This window comes from Tursiops truncatus, chromosome 9, assembly GCF_011762595.2.
Source record: "Tursiops truncatus isolate mTurTru1 chromosome 9, mTurTru1.mat.Y, whole genome shotgun sequence".
Lineage (NCBI taxonomy): Eukaryota > Metazoa > Chordata > Mammalia > Artiodactyla > Delphinidae > Tursiops > Tursiops truncatus.
In genome coordinates this window covers 83,945,921-83,962,394 of record NC_047042.1, presented here as the reverse complement: position 1 = coordinate 83,962,394, position 16,474 = coordinate 83,945,921, and the positions used below count along the sequence as shown (strand labels likewise).

At 42.9% G+C, this 16,474-nt stretch overlaps 1 long non-coding RNA gene across 1 annotated transcript in view; it reads left to right on the top strand.

Moving 5' to 3' along the window:
* Positions 1-16,474, top strand: part of LOC109547904 (uncharacterized) — a 212,519-nt gene that overhangs the window by 62,729 nt on the left and 133,316 nt on the right. The window contains exon 8 of the long non-coding RNA XR_004528175.2: positions 7,963-8,133. This is a non-coding gene — a long non-coding RNA (uncharacterized lncRNA). The remainder of the gene's footprint in view (positions 1-7,962; positions 8,134-16,474) is intronic.

The following is a 16,474-nucleotide window of genomic DNA, read 5'->3' as shown; positions in this document are numbered from 1 at the left end:
TAGTCACTCATTTTATTTGTTTTTACAGTATTCTGTTTCATAAATACGTCACCTTTTTAAAATACATTTTCCTGTCGAGAGACATTTTAAGTTTTGCAATTTTTTCACTATTGAAAAATGTGGCTGTAAGCATTTTTTTGTATCTCCTTAGTGCATGTACTTAGTTCATCTGGGGTATATAACCAGAAAATTCCTGGGTCTTAGAATGTGCACCACTTCAAACTGAGTAACTGTAATGAAACTGCTCCCTACAGTGCTTGTACCTTGCTCCGTATCCTCACAAACACTTGGCATTGTCAGATTTTAATTTTGCCATTTGATGGGTATAAAATGGTATCTCACTGTGGTTTTAATAAAAATTTTGTTGATTACTGGTGAGATTGAGAATGTAGCTACTTGAGTGTCTTCAGTGAAGTGTGTATGCCAGTCGTGTGTCCCCTTTTCCTATTGGTTTCCTTTTCTTATTAATTTAAACTTTATTAACCCCTTCTTTACTGTCTGTGTGTGTACAGTTATCTTCTCCTGGTTTTGGGCTTGATTATTCACTTTTTAAATAATGCTTTTTGTTGAATAGGAGTTTCCTTTTTTTTTTTTTTTGCGGTACGTGGGCCTCTCACTGTTGTGGCCTCTCCCGTTGTGGAGCACAGGCTCAGCGGCCATGGCTCACGGGCCCAGCCGCTCCATGGCATGTAGGATCTTCCCGGACCGGGGCACGAACCCGTGTCCCCTGCATCGGCAGGCGGACTATCAACCACTGCACCACCAGGGAAGCCCAGGAGTTTCCTTTCATGCAGTCAAATTTAATCAGTCCTTTTTGCATTGTTTCTTTGTGTCTTATTTGAAAAATTCTTCCTCAGGCTGAGGTCATATAAAAGTATTCTCCTCTGTTTCCTACTAAAAGTTTTAAAGTTTTGCTTTTCACAGGTTCACCTGCAATCCATCTAAAATGGAGTTGTGTGTATATTGTGAGTTGTAGTTACCTCATTTTATTTTCCCGTGGACAGCCAGTTTTCCTAGCAGCATTTATCAGTGGTGCATCTTTTCTCTACTGACGTGCAGTGCCATCTTGCCACATCAAGTTTCCATCTATGTAGGTCTTTTTTGTTTTATTGGGGTTTTTTTCTTGCTTCAGTTCTACACTTTCTTTATGATATCTTTATTTCTTTATTGTATCTTATTGTCTGGTAGGGTAAATCCTCCCTTCTCCTCGTTCTTCTTTAAAATTGTCCCAACTTTTTGCCTTTTGTCTGACATGCATTTTGGACTTAGATTCCAAGAAGAATCTTCCTTGGATTGAGTTCATGCGTTGACTTTATAGATTAATTTGAGGAGTCTTGACATCTTTGCAGAATAGATGTTTCCTGTCAATGTCATCTTTAATATCTATATCTAGGTATTTGTACTGCACACATAATTTTTATACCTTACCTTTTTACTAAATACTGACATTTTGCATGTTAATAAATACATTTCTTAATCAACAGTTTAAGGTCTACGTAACCATCCATTTATTTAATCATGCCCCTATTGACAGATTAACACAGTTCACAATGATTTTTCTTGAACTTACATCTTTCCCATCACTAAATTATGTATAAATATTCACTTGTGTTTTATTCTTGTAATGCTAGGCTGTTATATAATTAAACATTTATCTGGAATAGATTCAGAGGTAAGATGTGAGAAAAACATCTAACTTACCCCATGGGGTTGGCTGTATTCACATACTTTGTCCTTTTGGTCTGACTTTGCCTTTTTTGTTTCACTGTCAAGGAACCATCAGCAGTGCGCATACCGCGATAGATGTTTGAGTAAATGAACCAATTTTTAATATTTGTTGTATTTTCGGGCATGTTACTCTTCCATGGGTCCGTCTGTTGATTCCAGATACATTCCACACTGTCTTAAGTACGGGAGCTGTTAGAACACCCTGCTTCAGCAGCAGCAGCATATTACTAATCTTTAGATTTGTCTGGGATATTTCTACATCATTTCTCTTTCAGATAAACTTTAAATAGTTGGTCACTTTCCCTCTAGAACTGTTATGATTTTGACTGACAGTGTGTTAGTTTTCTGAAAAAAATTTAGTCATTTGTATTTTAATTTCCTGGCCTAACGAGTACTGCATATTCATCCAGCTTATGAATTCTGGAACTTTTTGGTTAGAGAAGATAAATCCCCAGATTTCTTTTTCGATTAAAATTCAAGGCAATGAAGGAAATCCATCGCAGCAAACGGAGTCATGCCACATGTTTATTCTGTAGACAAGTGTCTTTCTACATTGAGCAGCACTTCAGGGGCTTCACCTCCCCCCTGCAGAACATGGCTCACACGGTACCATGTGCCCTGGCTGGACAGATTTTTGAAACTAGAGTTGTGTACTCCTTGGCCAGAAAAGTCTTTTAATGGTCTTCCTCCTACAAATCTTCAAGGGAATTCTGTGCCTCCCCTTGTCTGATTTACCTTTTTTGTGGTAAGGAAATAGGACACAGAGCCTGTAGGGTATGGGAGGGAAGGCTGCATAACTCTTTTTCACACCTGCTTGGATTCTGGCAGTGCTACTTGCTAAGTGAAGGCTAGAGGCTGGTTTGTCGTGTGTTTTCACAGAGCACTGGTGGCTCCAGGCCAACGCATTTAGGCTTTGTCTTTTTTTTCTTGCATAAAATTGCCTATTTTTCACTTCACATGGGGGTGTTAGGCACTCAGAGATGTCTGTTCCTGTTTCACATGCACACCATCTGTGGTCCCTGGCATCTTAGGTTCCCAAATTGGCCGAAGTCGGTCAGCATACAGAGGGGCCGGGGTCCTCGCCTGTGTTTGTCCCTGTTGGTGCAAGCCAGTGTTGCAGCACCCACCTGAAGCACCAGGCATTGGTGCCGTGGACGGAGTTTTTAAAAGTTTGAATAAACTATTTATTTAGAATACTTTCAGAAAAGTTGCAAAGATAGTACAGAGAGTTCCCATACGTCCCCCACCCAGTTACCCCAGTTGATAACTCTTACCTTATCATATTTGTCACAATTAAGGAACAAACATTGGTACATTAGTATTAACTAATTAAAATCCACATTTTATTCAAACTTCACTAGTTTTTCCGTAATACCGTTTTTCTGTTCCAGGATCCACCCAGGATATCACATTACATCTTGTCATCATGTCTTCTTAAGTTCCTCTGGTCTGTGACACTTTCTTAGATTTTCCTTGTTTTTGATGATGTCCGTTTTGAGGAATACTGGTAAGATGTTCTGTAGAACGTTCCTCAGTTCAGATATCTCTCATGTTTTTCTGATTATTAGCCTGGGGTTGTGGGGTTTTAAGAGGAAGACCACAGAGGTGAAGTGACATTCTTATCACGTTGTGTGCAGGGAACATGCCATCATCACGAATTCTCCCTGATGTTGCTGACCTTGGTCACCTGGCCAGGGTAGTGTTTGCAAGGTTCCTCCACTGTAAACGTATTCTCTCCACCCCACCCCACCCCTTAGCATACTCTACTCTTTGGAAGCAAGTCAGTAAGCAGAGTGTAGTCCTAATTTAAGAGACTTGTTAATTGTCCTATCTGTCTGGACCCTGTTATATTTAAACCATGCCTATTATTTTTTGTACTTTGTGTTTAAAGCCTTAAGAATAAATAAAAACTGCCTAGGCCTAAAAAGGACTTGAAGTAGTTAGTAACTATGTTTCTCCCAGTCTTTGTATATTTGCTTTATTGGTTTTATTTAAAAATCTTCATATCCTGTGTGCTACATCCTCGTGCCACGTGGGCTGGGCTCCTCCGTTCAGACCTTAGGAGTTCACATTACAGATTGCTTGTTGTGTTGTTTGTGGGGTGAAATTCTCAATTAATTTGATTTTTTTTGTCTGATTAGTTTTTTGAACTCAAATGACTTTACATTTTCACTTCAAGTCCATTTCTAAAGAAGAATGAAAGAAGAAGAATATTTTATTGTTTTGGCATATAATAGGAATGTTCTTGAAATGATATATATAAAAATTGTTTTTGTTCATCAAATTATCATTGTATGTGCTCTTAAGGAACCTACTATTTCAAAAAAACGCTGTAATAAGTTTGTGATGCCGAAAATGACCGACTTTGCAAATCCACATTTGCAGACACTTCATTTCATCCATAGGTGCGCATGTTTCATTAAGGTGGACTGGTTAAAGTGTGTTTTCAGAACATTAGAACTTCATGTTCCTTCTTCTTACGATTGTGAACTTACTTAAGAAATTGTTTTTAGTGTGTCAGAGGATTTTGTCTGTAAGTCCATCTTAGAATCCAGTACCAGAAGAGAAAGTTCAAAAAGTACATTTTAAGGGGGCTTTTGTTCACTTCATGGTCAACTCCGTATGACAACTCAAAAACAGAATAATGTTTTTAATCAACGGCAGGGGAAGTCCCTTCCCTGGCCCCTCAATTCTACTTTCAGTCAGTCAAAAGAGGCTTAGATTCATGTGGGGAATTCCCACGTGTTCTATAATAAGTCTCTTTAGAAGCTTTCATATATATGTGGAATGGAGGACAGCACGGCATACGTTTTCTATCTGTTGTGTGAGTGCTGTTCAGCATACTGGTGCTGTGTTTTAATATTACTCATTCTTTTTTCTAAGTATAGATGTGCAAGAATGAGAAAGGCTGAGCTTTATAAAATGAAATAGAAAAAATTAATTTGTTCTCAGGTCGGTTAAAGGCCCGTTAAATGTAAGATCTTTGGATATATGCTGGCTCTTTTTTCTGCAGTAAGTAAAGAAAACTCTAGAGAGCTTTGGAGACAGGAGGCCCCGTCAGCTGCCTTTCGCTGCACGAACCGGCCCCTCTCTGGTTAGCTGCAGGCTCTCCTGTCCTTCATGCTCAGAGTCAGGCAGAGTTTTACTGCTCAGATCTGGCAGATAGGTGTCCTGCACTTACCGTCAGGTCAGATTCCTAAGGACTAGAAGTGCTCTTCAAAAAGATACTAAATGTTGAGCCATTTTGGGGAAACTATACCAGGTTGAAGGTCCATGACATACCATAGGTAATTGGTATACTCGGAAGAAGGCAGTCAGAGAACGTGTGTGTGGACCACCTGCGCTGTGCTGCACTTTCCCGAGCTGCGTGGGCGAAACCATGGCTTCTGGGGGGACAGAGTTATGTTTACACTCCCGTTGACTCCGTTACCTTGTCCCGCCAGGGACATGTGAGAACCCCAGCAGCAAACAGGAAGCGGCCGTGCACTCTACCACTCTGCACGCGCATTTGCAAAAACAACTTAGTACCGAATGGAAGTTGTCTTCCATGAGAGGAAATCTCATAATTGGTACACAGGAGGCAGGGTGCCCGGGCATCCTCTGCCTCGTCCTCCATGCCATGCCCGGGCCTCGGTGGGGTTTGTTGTTGGGGAAAGAGATATGGAGTATTGGGAGAGGTGGGCATGGAACAGAGGCTGTCTTTCCCTTAAGGCATTTACAAGTCCTCCCAGCCCCATCCAAAAGCCAACCAGGAGTAAAAAACAACAACAACAAAAGATTCTCTTGAGTTTTCCTGGTGCTTCCGCAGGTCTTTATATCTCAAAACCCTACTTAACATATTTTCACGAAAAACTAAATTTTGGTGTTCCTATGCCAGGAAGATTCCATCTGTGAGGGTACCTTGAAACTGTTACCCATCTTCTATTGCCCCCCTTTTTATGTTGCTTCTCCTCTAAGATCCCCTCTGGTTTTCATCTGGTTGCAAAACTTCAGGGAATTGTGCATTTGAACCACCTCCTGCTGAGCTGTCTGTGCTCTCCAGTGGACTTGGGACAGTCCTTACGGGGTCCTTATGTGCCTGCTCTGAGCCGGTCTGCTGGAGAGCGCTGCATGGGCTGCCTTGTGGAGTCCAGCCCCCCTCAGTCCAGAACCACACTGCATCTCAGGGGCGGTTTTGAAGCTGCACAGTGAATACCTCATGCAGTAAAAAATTTTTTTCAGCTTCTTCTCTCTCCTACATTCATTCATTCAACAAACATTTATTACGTGCTCATTTTGAACCAGGCTCTGTGATAAGGTGAGAGATAACAGAAATAAAAAGGCCCAGCACTGTCTTCAGTAAGCTTCCAGTCTAGGGAGATAAATAGAGTGCAGTGTGGTAACAGCTCTGATACAGAAGCGCCTGGGAAGGCCTGCAGTCCAAACACTCATGGCAGATGGTTCCGGAGAAACTGATAGATGACCTAGGTTTGGGAGGCTGGAAGATGGGGGAGAAGAGGGGGGTTACGGTAAAGGAAGGAGAGTGAGAGCCAGGGGATATGTAGGCTTTGGAGGTGCTCCTGGGGGAGGTTGCTGCCTATTCAAAGGCCTGTACAGTCTAGAGACTGAGGAACATGCTGGAAACCGCAGGGTGTCAGGACCTGGTTGAGGTTAGTGTTTGTTAAAGAAAACTTCTCAGACAGTTGAGTTATGAGCACGTGCCAGCGTTTTATTACAGTTTTGCGACGCAAGGGAAGAGGCCCATGGTAGGTGTATTCAGAGAGTCACTCTTGGTAGGAAGAATGATTAAATCATCATTGAAAAGAATGTCTGGTTATAAATCCTTAGACTCTGATAGTTGACAAGTCAACTGGGTGGGTGGTAGTGAGTTCCCAGAACAATCTTCTTCAAGTTCATTAGAAAGTTGCCTAGAAAAAAGCATTTTATCTGGAATGCTGTTGATGTCTTTTCACTAGGATGTTGTGAATTTTAACAGTAGGCATTTGGTTCTGTACCAGACCAGGTTTGGGGCAGTTTTTCTTTTATAGGTTCAAGGTCACAGTGGAGTGCACGTGAGTTTTCAGGGATCTGCTGGTGAAGAGCTTTGTAACCTAAGCTGAGGAGAGTTTGGATTTTTATCCTGAGGGCAGTAGGGAGTCACTGAGGAATCTTCAACCCCACCCATCAGTGTGGGGAGGGGATTAGCTGCAGTGTGAGGCTGCAGCAGCAGGGGTGGAAGTTAGTAGAATATTTTAACTCTCCAGGGGAAAAATGAGAGCTTTGAGTTCAGTCTGTCTCCTCCTTTGCCCCCCTCCTTCCCAGCCCCTCCACCTGGAGCAGCTCTGAGACAGAAGCATAGCTGCGGGGTGGAGGTGGGAATTAGCAGTTGCTTTTCCTCCAGAAGAGTCAGTTTTAACTTTTTAAATTTAAATGAAAATTTTTCTTGCCACAATAAAAGAAAAGATGGTTATGTTAGGATGAAGGTGAAAAGATTTTAGAGGAAGAGCTCAGGGAGGAGAGCCGAGACCCTTCCAGTGGGCGCTGGGCCCCCTCTGCCTCCAGCCCTGGGCCTGGTCCCCCACCCTCTCCTTCCAGGCGTGGTCCGTCTCTGTCCTGAGACACCAGAAGCAGTGTCAGAACCCAGGGTATCACCTGGATGTGGCCTCGGCCTTGAGGCTGTCCTCAGCATCTCTGCCCTAGTATGCTGTAATTACGTAAGGTTCTGTCCTCCCTCAGAAATCTGCAGGCTGAACCTACTACTCCAGGCTGCTTCAGTGCATCTGCTGCAGTTAAAATAGAACCTTCAGAAGTGCCCTTGCCCCAGGTTGCATACCTGTTGGCATGTGACGATCTGCGCTGTAAGATCATGACATAACGATGTCATGGTGTCATTCTGTGCACAGGTGTAGCTAGGTTACAAGAATTCTCAGGGAACCTGGACTCGGGCTAGGTCTCAGTGGTTTGTGGGGTCGTACCCCTGTAACCGGATTCTTCTTTGGCAGGTGTCTCTGTGGTCTTACCGTTCCAGTGTTTTCTCTGTTCTCTCATTATAACGTTTAATCACTGTCTTGTTAACATGCTGCCATAAAAGTAACCCTCCATAAGTACCTGCTAGAAATTGTACGGGCATATTTGAGAATACGCACTTCTCTTCTAAACTTGATGTGAATAGGGACTTGCCCTTAACTTCTATTACTCTTAGAAACATGTATTCAAAATAAATAATCATTCTCCTTTTTTAAAATTGTCATCCAGGTTGCAGAAATATGTGCCTCTAAGAACTCAGGAGGACCTACTTTGTGGGAGCAAAGGTAGTGAGTCCTACCTGCAAGCTTGGAAACGAGAGTTCACTTGTGCCTCTTCATGCAGTCGGGACATTTCCTCGGCAACCATTTATGCAGCAATTAGAAGATGAGGAGTTGAGAGGTATGTACTTGGACATTTTAATCCTCAGATGCAATCCCTGTCAGATTGAAAACCTCAGTTTTCATTTTTTTCATTTAAAATAAGTAAATAAAAATGCTTAATACTTAATTATAGAAAAACACACTATTAAGGTATGTGTATGTTTTGTGCTGTCTTTTTTTTTTAACATCTTTATTGAAGTATAATTGCTTTACAATGGTGTGTTAGTTTGTGCTGTATAACAAAGTCAGTCAGCTATACATAAACATATATCCCCATATCTCCTCCCTCTTGTGTCTCCCTCCCTCCCACCCTCCCTATCCCACCCCTCTAGATGGTCACAAAGCACCAAGCTGATCTCCCTGTGCTATGCGGCTGCTTCCCATTATATCTATTTGACATTTAATAGTGTAAATATGTCAATTGTGCTGTATCTTCTTGATGCTCTTTCTCTGATGGGAGTGTTTGTATATATTAATGCTGGCTTATTTGGGAAAGCAGAATAGAAGATTACTGCTTGAAGTGATTTCATTTAGCTGTGAAGTTATTTGGAAATGCAGATAATCTTCTCACATGCCTGTATCTGAGTTTTGTTATTATCAGAATATCAGCATGGGGACCAGGGAAATCTATTAATCATTTGTTTCTTCTTTCAGTGTTCACACTTAAATTTATATCTCTCCTTATGTGTTAGTTGTTTCAGTCTCCCTTAGATGGTTGCTGAAGTGTAATGCTCTGTGGCTTGAGGGAAAATGTGGAAGGGAGTGAGGGGCTCTTCCACCAAGTAGACACAACCTCGGTTTGCTAAAGGTTTTCCTCCAACTCTTCACTCTCATCCTTCTTAAATAGGTTTCTACTTGGATGTCCATGAGGATATGATAAATATTTCTCTTCCTCTGTGAAACACTAATGCTCCCAGACTTTCTTTAACATGGACTTGCACTAATCAAAACTACAATGAGATATTGTCTCACACCGATCAGAATGGCCATCATCAAAAAATCTACAAACAATAAATGCTGGAGAGGGTGTGGAAAAAAGGGAGCCCTCTTGCACTGTTGGTGGGAATGTAAACTGATACAGCCACTATGGAGAACAGTATAGAGGTTCCTTAAAAAACTAAAAATAGAACTACCATATGACCCAGCAATCCCACTACTGGGCATATACCCTTGAGAAAACCATAATTCAAAAAGAGTCATGTACCAAAAAAATGTTCATTGCAGCTCTATTTACAATAGCCAGGACATGGAAGCAAACTAAGTGTCCATCAACAGATGAATGGATAAAGAAGATGTGGCACATATATACAATGGAATATTACTCAGTCATAAAAAGCAACGAAACTGAGTTATTTGTAGTGAGGTGGATGGACCTAGCATCTGTCATACAGAGTGAAGTAAGTCAGAAAGAGAAAAACAAATACCATTTGTATGCTAACACATATGTATGGAATCTAAAAAAAAAAAAAAAGGTTCTGAAGAACCTAGGGGTAGGACAGGAATAAAGACGCAGACGTAGAGAATGAACGAGGACACGGGGAGGGGGAAGGGGAAGCTGGGACAAAGTGAGATAGTCACGTGGACATGAATACATTACCAAATGTAAAATAGGTAGCTAGTGGGAAGGAGCCGCATAGTACAGGGAGATCAGCTCAGTGCTTTGTGACCACCTAGAGGGGTGGGATAGGGAGGGTGGGAGGGAGGGAGACACAAGAGGGAGGAGATATGGGGATATATGTATATGTATAGCTGATTCACTTTGTTATAAAGCAGAAACTGACACACCATTGTAAAGCAGTTATACTCTAATAAAGATGTTAAAATAAAAATTAAAAACGAAAACAAAACATGGACTTGCACTAAATTCCATCTTAATGAATAAGGTGTCTTCTTTTCATGCGCCAGTGAAAGAGGAAAGTCCTACTAGTTACATGACAGGCTCGTTTTCAATAGTGTCAGAGATAATCTGAAGAGAACCATAATATTAAATCATTAGTGGTGCTAATTTTAAATAGGGCTATGCTGTGATCCTAGATCAGGTGTTCTGTAGAAATGTTAAACCCAAGATGAAATCTAGCGATTGGCTGTTTTCTAACTGGAGACTGAGAGAAGCCACCTCCCCACTCTGAGGGCCTGAGGGCTTCATGAATGTTTTCAACTTTTAGCCACAATAATTTGAATTTTCTTTTGGATACCTCAGTCGATTCCCTTCTGTCGCCAGCAACTTTGAGACTTTTACTGCAGAAATGTGACAGATTAAGTAGGTGAATTTTGTTGTTAATGGTTTTTTATCTCCTCCCTGGGTACCTAGATCTGTGGAAGAAATTATAACAAATCCCTGGTCTAGAGTCAAGCCTCTGGACTCTTTTTTTTTCCTATAGTGAAAGTGAAAATTTACTAATTCTTAGAGTCAAAATGTATCTAAGCTACTTAATTCTTAAGTCCATTTTGACAATGACCTTTTAGTGGTACTGATGATGCAATTCTACCCTTAATTTTAACTTCTTTCATTTAATTACATATTTGAAATGTCAGGCTGTAGTTCACGAACTTCCTTAAGTTATTTTTACACTGGGGTTATAAATAAGATAATAATTTGGCTTATTATTTTTAATATCTGTGACTTTTTTTGTGAAATAAAAATTGATTTATCAATTGATTCATGCATTCATTCACTGAATGTCTCCTATTTGCCAGTCACTGTATTAGGCGCTGGAGATACAAAGATTAAGACCTAGTCTCTTACTTTAAAGGTGCTAACAAGTACACAAGGAGAGGCGCATAAATAAATATTGTTATAAGAATAGCAAACACTTCTGTAGTACTTACTATATGCCAGGCACTGTTCTAAGTGCTTCCTAGGCATTAACTTTAACTCCTGAATTGATAAAAAAGCCCTATGATGTTCTTACTATTATTTTCTCTATTTTACATAAAAACAAATTAGGGCCCAGAGAGGTTAAGCACTTGTCCAAGGTCATAAAGCTTGTTTTGGTTGACAGTCGAATGTAGTTAAGTGCAGAAACAGAGCTGCCTATGGAATGCTCTGGCAGAACAGGGGAGCATCCAGCTGGGGAAATGGGGAATGGAGATGTCGTATCAGTGACATCTTCCCGAAGGAGACAATCCCTGAACAAGTGGGGTGGAAGAGGCAGATTTCTCTTTGAAATATTTATTAACATAAATGCCGCATCATAAATGAGTTCATAGGTCAAATCAGTGACAAATACCAGAAGATGAGGAGATAGTAAAAATATACCAGATCCCTGCATCTTCAATTTAAACGACAAGGAAAAAGATTTCCAATTTTGAGGCAGACACTTATTTTCAGTTGGTATAAAGTACGGTAAAAACTTGGCATTTGAAAAAAATCTAATAGAAATGTTAATTTACTTATACTCTGTAAGCATGTGGGATAAATGTGTGATCCTTTGGAAGATTCTAAAATGAATGCCCAATCACTGAAGATTTTATCTTGGGAAACCTGTAGTAATCTAATAGTCTACTACTAGTATTTATTTGTGTAAACGCAGCGGAAAGATTGGTTAACATCTTTCAGATTAAAAATTGGCAGAACTACCTGATTAGGTAAGTTAGTTTCATCATTACAGAGATGAAAAACTATTCAGAAGGTGGGCTGGTGGCACCCATGCCTGGCCTGGCTGCGCTGGGTCTTTGCTTTTCCACCTTCCTGTCCATCCCCTACTTTTTTGAGCATCAGCCGTATGTTTAACCATCCTTTTGCCCCCCACCCCCCTATAAGTCTTCTCTGCTGACTTCCTCATTACTCCCACTCATCACTGATGACTGCCTCATTGCTCTCCACCCTGCCCCAGCTTCACGGGATGACCCACCTCCTTCCCTGACGGCATGGGTTTTGGGGCTTGGCTTCACCAGTGATCTCCCCAACTCCCCTCAGTTCCCCACTTCCTAGACCTTGTCTACTCATGGCTCAGATCAGTAAGTCAGAAATTCCCTCCTTGACCACATCCTCTTGTCCATCCACCTTGTCCCACAGAGTTACACCCGCTGCCTCTCCTTTGATCTCACTGAGACCTCCCTAATCGGTGGACTCCTTTGCTCTGTACTTAGCCGTTAGTCTCTTCCTGTCTTTATTTCCCTCCTTGTCCGTGTAGAATCCGTGGTCCAGGTTTTAAGTCACTCTCTTGCCAAAAGCTTACACCTCCTGACCTTTTTGTCCTTTTGCTTGCATCCAGGCTGCTGAGCAGTGTTGGAGCGAATCCTACGAGGAGGTAGATTGGTACCTGTCTGCATAAGTTGAGGTGTTGCCCAACACTGCACAGCACTTGCATGATTCTGGTTAACTGTCCTACTCGCTCTTCATGGTGCCTGTTACTAAGCTAGTCCGATCCTCAAACTCATGATCCTTCTCCTCCCCACTTACTCTCATCAGCCGAGTTCCTGCAGTGGAACTCTCTGTCCCACCTGCCACGGAGCCTTCTCTGGTCCTGATGACCTCCTGGTTTTTCGTCCACCTTTTATACTGTCTTAATTGTCTTTGTACGTTTCATTTCCAGCAAACTGACTTCTGTTATAAGATGAGTACAGACATCTGTTTTCTCTCCTAAGTACAGTAAAACATTTTTGTGCTTCTGTCCTTTGCCTTCTGCTGGCATTTATTGGAGGGTGGCAGGCCCCTGGCTTTCTTGTGCTGTGTGTGTGTGAGCACTCACGTGGGCCGCAGACCTTCATTCTGTGACCTTAGCCAGAGGCAGTGCCAAGCCTTACACAGGAACCACCTCCCTCGGCTGCTGGATGGTTCTGTGCTCTGCAGAGATAGTCCCCTAGGGTTTATTCTGCATATGTGCAGTAGAAAATTTGATGGGCATCTTTCAGATTAGAAATGGGCAGGAATTTCGTAGATAGATCAGTTTTATTATTACAGTGTTCTAAAAGTGTTGTCTTCAGCATGGCTCACCTTTGCAGATGATCGAGGTGCACTGAGGTGAGAGATTTGGCCCCCACTTCTGCCAAGTCAGCCTCAGCTCTGTTCTCGTCTACACCTCTGTGTGCTGATTCTCTGATCCGCTGTTGGAGGATTGCTGCCCACTCCTGCTGCTCCCCCGTGCTCCTGCTCCTTATAAATGCTGCTGCTCCTTATAAATGCTGCTGCTCCCCCATGCTGCTGCTCCCCTGTGCTGCTGCTCCTTGTAAATGCTGCTGCTCCCCCGTGCTGCTGCTCCTTGTAAATGCTGCTGCTCCCCCGTGCTGCTGCTCCTTGTAAATGCTGCTGCTCCTTGTAAGTGCTGCTCCCCCGTGCTGCTGCTCCTTGTAAATGCTGCTGCTCCCCCATGCTGCTGCTCCTTGTAAATACTGCTGCTCCTTGTAAATGCTGCTGCTCCTTGTAAATGCTGCTGCTCTTTGTAAATGCTGCTTCTCCCCGGTGCTGCTGCTCCCCCGTGCTGCTGCTCCTTGTAAATGCTGCTGCTCCTTGTAAATGCTGCTCCCCCATGCTGCTGCTCCTTGTAAATGCTGCTGCTGCTTGGAAATGCTGCTGCTCCTTGTAAATGCTGCTGCTCCCCCGTGCTGCTGCTGCTTGGAAATGCTGCTGCTCCCTCGTGCTGCTGCTCCCCCGTGCTGCTGCTCCTTGTAAATGCTGCTGCTCCCCCGTGCTGCTGTTCCCCTGTGCTGCTGCTCCCCCGTGCTGCTGCTCCCCTGTGCTGCTGCTCCGCACTTCTCTCATTTTCTCCCCCTTCTCTTCTTTTGCCTTATCTCTTTGGTTGGCTTTCACATAAAAACGGGAACGTTTAGTAGACATTATTCACTGATTTATTAATTATTTCATTCCAGAGCTGGGCATTCAGGGATGCAAAGATTATGAGCATGACATAGTACTGCCCTTGTGGTGATCGTAGGGAGAAACATCTGACTGTGACATTCCAGTATATTATAATAAAGACTGTTAAAGTCTGTGCTGAGCATTATATTTATGTAATTTCATACAGTCTTTTAAAAAATCCTGTTGTTTTCATACCACCTTTATTCGGTTTATGGTGCATTTGTTATCACTGTGATTCTCATGCGTAACGTATTCTCACCAAAATATTTTATTTGCCCCTCTGTTACCGTCTAAGGCCAACTTCAGACTTATGCCTTGGCATACTTCACCACAAGCCTGATATCTTCAGTGCCTTATGTCTTAAAGAGAAAAAAGATAGGTTGTCGCAGAGGGTATATCACAACCCCTTTGAGATGACTGAAGATGATAGTTCAGTCCAGTTTTATGCGTCACGGGCAGCTGGAAACTAGCCCTCTGCACCCTGCTGAGGAGCCCGAGCTGCTTCTGTCCTGTGCATGGTTGTGCCCTGACCTTCACTTCTTTGCGGAGGGCTCCTGTGTCCTGACGTCATAGTTCCTACCCTCTCTCCCAACTCAACTCCTTTTGTTTTTATTATTTTACTCTAGAGAAGCAACTCACTGATTATTCTGAGGCACTGTTCTGTAAGAACTAGTTATTAATTTGATCAGTAGACGTTTATTGAGCATTACTACCAGCCAGGTACCACTCTTGAGTGCTGGGGACAGATAAGGGCACAAAGTAACACCTCTGCCCACTTGGAGCTTTTGTTCTGGTGTGGGAGCCTCCCAGGAAACCAATAAACAAGCGTTGCGAAGCCAGATGGTGGTCGATCCTGGGAAGAAAGTAAAGCCGGGTAAAGGAGTGGGAGACACGGGCGGGGTGTGTGTGCTGCTGTATTCTCTACATCCCAGGCCTCTCTGAGGAGCTGACAGTTAACCACGGACCTGAGTGTCTTGGTCAGTTTGGGCTGCTGTAACAAATAAAACATATATGGGCGGCTTAACGACAGACATTTGTTTTTCACACTTCTGGAGGCTGGAAGTCTGAGATCAGGAGGCCAACACGGGCAGGTACTTGGTGAGGACTCTTCCTGGTGTCAGACAGCTGCCTTCTTGCTGTATCCTCACAGGGCAGAGAGAAAGATCATTTCTCTTGTGTCTCTTCCTATAAGGACCCTAATCCCAATCATGGGGGCTCCGCCCTCATGATCTAATCACCTCCCAGGGGCACCACCTCCAAATACCATCACAGTGGGGATTAGGGCTTCAACATACGAATTCTGGGAGACGCAAGCATTCAGTCCACAGCACTGAGTGAAGTGAGGAAGAGCATTCCAGGCACAGGGAATTGCAAATTCGTAGGCCCTGGCATGAGACTGGGCTTGGCTTGTCAGAGGGATAGCCCTGTCAGAGCAGAGCAGGCAGGAAAGGAAACAGCATTTGGAAATGAAGTTGGACAGAGATCGAGGTCCAGTCCATGTAAGGCTAATAGCTGTGGTGGGCAGTTTAGATTTGATTCCCAGGCATGAGGAGTCTTTCTGAAAAGGGGAAAGATGTGTTAGGACTTAGAATTTTAAAAGGTCACTTTGGATACTGTGGGGTTGAGGGTCAAAAGTAGAAACTGGGGTGGTTTAGGGGAGAGCTGGTGTGCCTGAGATGGGCTGGTAGCTCAGTCTGGATTGGGGAAGAGGTTCTTGGATTGGGGACATTGAAGGTAGAGCTGGTACATTTTGCTGATAGATCATTTGTGGGGTATGAATGAAAGAAGAGCCAAGGAGAACCCTGAGATTTTTATACTGAGCAACTAGGTGGAGGAAGGTGCCATTTACTGAGATGGGGAAAGTAAGGGTTGATAGTGAAAGATGTTGGTGTGAAAAAGGATCTCATAGTCAAATACGTTTTGGAAAAATGGTTCTAGAGCATGATCAGGAGAGCTGGAGCAGGTACGACAGAATACAGGGGAGAGACTAAAGAAAACCATTTTTCTTTATTTCCCTATTTTTTCCTCCTAACTCTCCATATTCCCACCAACAGTTACTGAATGTTGGTGTGGTACCTAGAAAAAAACCCAGTTAATTCAGTCCAACCATTTGTCAGTTTATTCAAACAACTGATTTGACATTTTAATTAACCACAACCATAATGATTGTACTGATTGTTCAGATAGAGTCAACCACTGTGTTTGGTTGAATCTAGAGCAATCAAGAGTACAGTCAAAGTTTCCTGAGGAATTTTCTTGCCACTACAGAACAGGAAAATGACATTTGCCCTCCATGTTAGATTCTGGTAGAATGCTGAGTGGGAGGCCCTTAGGGAATACGGGTAGGAAACAGCAGAACAAGATGAAAAAATACCAACAGGGAATAACCTGAGAGCAGCAGATAGATCAGTGGCTGAGTTAGAATGCAGAGTGTTGGAGAGGATGCACTTAGACTCTCCAGCGAGGTGCGTTTCCTCATGGGCCTTCCCCGGGTTTAGGGCACATTCTGCAGTGTCAGTGAGCATGGGTAAAGGACAAAGCTTTGTTGGGGGAAGGGAGA